Source organism: Spinacia oleracea, chromosome 4 (assembly GCF_020520425.1).
Source record: "Spinacia oleracea cultivar Varoflay chromosome 4, BTI_SOV_V1, whole genome shotgun sequence".
NCBI lineage: Eukaryota > Viridiplantae > Streptophyta > Magnoliopsida > Caryophyllales > Amaranthaceae > Spinacia > Spinacia oleracea.
In genome coordinates, this window is record NC_079490.1 from 133,741,264 (window position 1) to 133,747,263 (window position 6,000).

Sequence of the window (6,000 nt, forward strand, 5' to 3'; positions counted from 1 at the left end):
AGTCACAAGCAAACATGATCTTTTGAACATAGGTGCGAGGAGTCTCATTATCCTCCTTCTCTAAGTATCCTAAACCGGTGAACTTAGAAGGTAGCATCCTTAATTCCTGAAAATTCACAACTCAAAAGTCTTACTAACGCGTTTTCATAGAAATTCCAACCCCAAAAGGATACAATAAATAGTTCGTGGAGCCATACAATTTCAATGCACAAATATATGCTCAACATGAAATATGATGCAATTAATCACATAAAGCAAGATAAAACATGGTTAGAACATATATATGGCACTTAACAATCACATAGTCACATAATATGCATTCTTAGACTAGTATGCCCTTCTTAGTCTACCCAATTCTCACTTGAAAATCATATTAATTTTCGAAATTAATTAAGAAATAACTCCTAACTTAGTTGAAATTATTTAAATTAAAATCGAAAATTAATAAGAATTATCGATTAATTAAATAAATAAATGAATAATTTTCGGATAATTAAAAATAAAAAGGAATCCGAAAAAATTTAAATATAAATTCGAAAAGAAAAAAAAATATTCGAATAAAATAAATAGATAAATAAATAATTAAAATAATTTGGATAATTAAATAAAATAATTTCCGAAATTAATAAAATAAATTCGAATTTAATTCGGAATTTTCGAATGAATAAAAAAAATTAATTCGGAAAAATTAATTAAATTAAATAATAATCCAACTTTTCGACTTATTTCAAACGACCCAAAATAATTGGTATTTGACCTTTAAAATATTGAGTACTCAAAATAATACGTTTTGACTTTAGGAAAATAATTTTCGAAAATACTAAAGTTCCGCAATCGTAGTTTAAGGATTTACCACTTTGCACTATTAATTAATGCAAAGCAGTTCTCAAACTACAGCTCTGATACCACTTTGTAACACCCTAATAATTCCTTGCTTTTATAAAACCATTTTCCAACTTAAAATAAAGGAATTACTAAAGTATTACCGCCACCGTGATAACGGCTAAGGTTATTACCAGAATTACGCAGCGGAATTTAATGTCAACTAACTTTTAAAAAAAACATAATGAATTTAATATTGAGGCCTCCTACAATTTGGAACCATAATGGCCCAAAACCCAAAGTGTAAATAATTCAAACATTTCAAACATAATTAAAATATTAATAAAATAGTTTCAAAGAACGAAAACATGCAACTCTCTCAATCATCCCAAGCCACATGATTTCGACCGTACTTGATCTACCAACCTGCTATATTATTCTACTCCCCAACAATGCAAGTGCAAATGATGGATCATCATAGGGTCATTAAGGCAAAGGCCATGACCAGAAACACATAAAGCACGTAGTCAGCAAAAGCTGAGTACTTACAAGAATAGAGTGAAATGAAACTAAAACATGCATCACTCACTAATTACTAATCAACATGCAAAAGCCATATAATAATAAATCAAACAATCATGAGATACAAGACTCGACTCTTGACTCGACTCTTGACTCACAATTTAATTAGAATAAGATTCGAACGGGCCAAAAGAATAATCCACAAAGGGAAAAGGTGATGGGAGCCAACCATACACAAAATATAATAATAATAAAATCGGGCCATACCGACGGAATTCCTGCGCATGATATAAATGAAACAACGTCTTGTATCATTAGTAGGAGTACGAGCTTTCCGGCAAGACTCCCCCCATTGTTCATACTCAAGGTATATACGTTCCAAGAGTTTTGAAGCTTGTTCTGTTTGCACTTTACGTTTATTAATATTTTATTAAAGGCGAACTCAAGACTCGACAACATGCATACATAAAATTAATAAGCAACAACCAAAACAATCTTATTTTAATGCTTTAGGACTTGTGATCAACCAAGCAAGACACTTGTGATATTACTACCATGTTCCTCCTCACCAAAGTGAGACTCACATCATGCACATTAACATGAGGGTTGTGCCCTTGCACGACAAAATCCTAATTCATTTCATACATACTATTCCCAACTGAACCCTACATGTGCGGTGGCTTACGTGAGCTAACCCTTCACATGTGGTAAAATAAATAGTACAACGAGGTACAAATAAATGGCTCAAAGTATGCTAGACATCCCGTACAATAGCATACAAATAAATAATCCATCCCTTGCATGTGAATTGAACCATACATGCATAAATATTGAACAACATGATTGACAATGAAATCCATACTCATAATAATTTCAACATGCTTGTTCAACAATTAATCCAACAAATCCAACATCACAAAACACATGCTCGTTCACCAAATAAACATGATTCCACATAATGTAATTCACATCATCAACAATCATGTAATGTCATTGAAAAAAGGTGTGGTCGCCCTAGACTTGTACGTACCTTGAATACCTAAGCGTAGGGGCCACTTTGCAATAACAAGCACTCAACTAGAAATCACCTCCTATCATCACAATAATGAAACTTAAATTATTTCCATGTTCATTAAATTTCCAGCAACTTTATAAAAATTAAAACTTCCTTTAGACTTTAGAATTCAATTGTTTTTAAATAATAAAGTCGTCTCAATTTGCAAAATCAATCCCTAGTACAAAAACATACTTTTTCCGCCTTTAAAATCAATAAAAATCAACACTTTAAACCTTTATTCAAATCTGAAAATATAATTGATTATCATAATTAAAATCATCACCTAATTATGCTAATCAATTGACTCATTAGGTCTAGGTTAAAACCCTAACTTGAAAATCCCAATACACTAGTTTAATACCATAAAAATCCATGCTTTATTAAATAAACAAATCTGAAAATTCATTCTTTAATAATTAAAACAATCCTAATGAATCACAAAACACAATTCCTCAAACCACGGTATTCATAACCGGTTCCCAGCATTTTAATTACTCAAAACAATGTTAACATAATAATTTAAAATACGGAATCTAAATAGAATAGGTAAGGAAGAAGAGAATTATACCAATCCGGCCTATAGCACGGAACAATCACGAATTAGGGTGATTGGGCGAGAAAGGAATTGAATTACGAACATGAACAACACACAAACACATACACACACACACATACACACACACACACACACACACACACACGTCGTGTGTGTGTGCGCGCGGGCGAGAGGGGCGACGAGCAGGGCTGCGCGCAGGGGCTGGCGCGAGGGCGCGAGGGCTGCAGGGGCGCGCGCTGTGCGCTAGAAGAGAGCGAGAGAAGGCGAGTGTGGGCGCTGGCGCGCGAGGGCGAGAGAGGGAGTGTGGGTGTGGCTGGCGCAAGCAACGCACACAGCAGCAACAACAACAGCACAGCAGCAACGCAAGGGCGCGCTGGCTGGGCTCGAGCAAGAGGGAGGGGCGAGCAACAAGGGGCGAGCAACAAGGGTGAGCAGCACACGAGGCACGACCGTGCTCGTGCTGTGCGTGCGGGCGGACCGAACCAAAGAGGAGAGAGAGAGAGAGGAGTGTTGGGCAAGAAATCAAAAATGGGCTTTATGAAATTTTAGGGGTTTATTTAATGATGGGGGAGTCTATTTATAGGCTCCCTAATCCCTTGATGGACTAGGCTTAGGATATTTGAGTTGGGCTTAGGAATTAAATGAATTGGCCTAGTTTAGGATTTAAATTAAACTGTTTGGATTGGGCTTGATTAATAAAACGAACTGGACTTTTTATTTAAAAACCCGAAGCTCTTAAAAATCATTTGCAACTCATTTAATTTCCCGACTCAAGAATTAAATTCGTTTCGTAATTAATTAAAATAATAAATATTCTAATTAATTAAAATACATTTAATACATTTAAATATTATTTAAATGCTAATAAATCGTAAAATGCTTTATAAATATAATAAAATATATTTATAAATATTATAAAAATACGAGGTATTACATCTTACATATTGATGTGGCGAAAATAATTGGATATCATGTCCCAATGATAGCTTGACACATGTCCTCTATAAATGCTACGAAGGCCCGACTTGTTTGACAAGCCCAATCCTAAAAAGGCACCTTAAAGCCCTTTATTTCAAAACGCACCAGATAAGGACACATGTCCTCATCTCTAAAGATCAGCCAGTCATATAGCTAGGGTTTTTGGACACTTCCCAAAAACCCTAGCCCTATATATAGTCCAATTCCCAAGGTAAAATGGGCAATCAATTCATTCCCACCAACCTAAAACTATCTTTTCTCTGCCTTCTCTCTAAAAATTACATCTCTCTAGCTTATACTTACTTAAGCATCGGAGGGAATATTCCTACGGGAATATTCTTGTTTTGCAGGTTGCCAGAGGCTCGTGCCAACTCATACTTGATACCTCCGAGGAACGCGTGACACGTCATCACCGTAAAAGATCCCACAACATTTGGCGCCGTCTGTGGGGAGGTACAGTATCATGGTAGAACTGCAATCTAAGGAAAGAAGCTGGAGTGTTGATATGTGTGTTTTATATAGTGTTTCACCCCCGTCCCTTAGTACTTTTTTGTGTCAAATGAGCTCTTAGGAGCCATTTTTAGTACTAATATGTGTTATTTAGTGTGCCTTGAATTTCAGGTTCAATTATGAGAAATTGGTCTTTTTAGACCCTTTTCGTGTTGATTTAGGCCACTACACGAGCCCGAGGAAGTTCGGGACCTTTATCGTCGACTTTCGGGAGCCTTAGATGCTTATGGTTGAGCCCGGGAGTTAGACTTGGTAATATGGGCGAAGGATATTGAAGATTGCAAATCGCCCTGTGAGCTGAGGGCGAAATGCGACCATCGGGCGAAAGGAAGAAAGAACTGAAGTCTTCAACGCGCGCCCGATCGGGCGCACTTTGCCCGGTCCGGATCGGGCGGCCTTCTAGAGCTGTTCTGAGCTTATTGCAAACCGCCCGGTCGGGCGGGATTTGGCCCGATCGGGCCGACTGTCGAGCACTTCGCCCGATCGGGCGGAGCGTCGCCCGATCGGGCGACGCCAACCTCAGCAGTATTTCGCGTGATTTCTTTTCCGTTTTTAATGTTATTTTTGGGCAAACTATATAAGCTAGCCTTTATTATTTTAGAGGGAATCTTTTATTCTAGTTTCTAATAGCTTAGTTTTATTATTGAGTTCTCTATTTTTCTCCAAACACTTAGTTTTAATTTTAATCAAAGATTCAAGCTTTATTATTTTCATCGTTCTTCAAGTCGGTATTGTTTCTTGCTTTAATTTATCTTATTGCTTTAATCATGTTTTCCATTATGTTAATTGCTTTGTTATTTATTATCATGAGTGAGTAGTTTAATTTCTAGGGTTTAGGGGATCCATCATGCATGATTGGGATTATATGTGGACTGGATTATTGATTGATTGATTATAATTTCTATAGCTTATTATTATTGCTCGTCAATTCTGTTCGGCCGGACTATTTTGATTTGAGTTTGATTAACCCTGGATTATGCCCCGAGAGGTATAAATCTGATGTTTTTGGTCTGTGGCTATTAGATAGGAATTATTTCTAGTACGTAGCGAGAGCCCGCTAATTGTTCTATCCTAAGGAATTCATAAGATTCGAGAGATGCATGTTTTCCTAGTTATGATTGTTAATTGATTGTCATTGTTCGGTGCCTAGGGTCACATATTTACATCGAGGATTTCAAGTATTCAAACAATAAAAAGCTAAGATTTTTTAAGTAGAAAAATCAGCCATATTCTTGCCCTATTAGCCGAAAATATATAGTACCTTAAGGGCGATTCTAGTTGGTCAATCTTAAGGCGGATCCGGACATGCTGTGGACTATCTACGGAGGGACGACACTTGGAGTCCTAAAGACTTGTTCTTGTTCGGTTCGGGCGCAGCTAGGGAGGGCACGCTACAAAGTGTATGCATCTGAATTATGCTAAATGATTATGTGTAAATAATATGTTTCCTGGCTTTATGGTTTTTCCGCATGATTTATGTTTATTCATATGTATCATAACCTAACAGTGGTATCACGAGCCTCTTATTATTTTCATAATCTAAATTGCATGAACA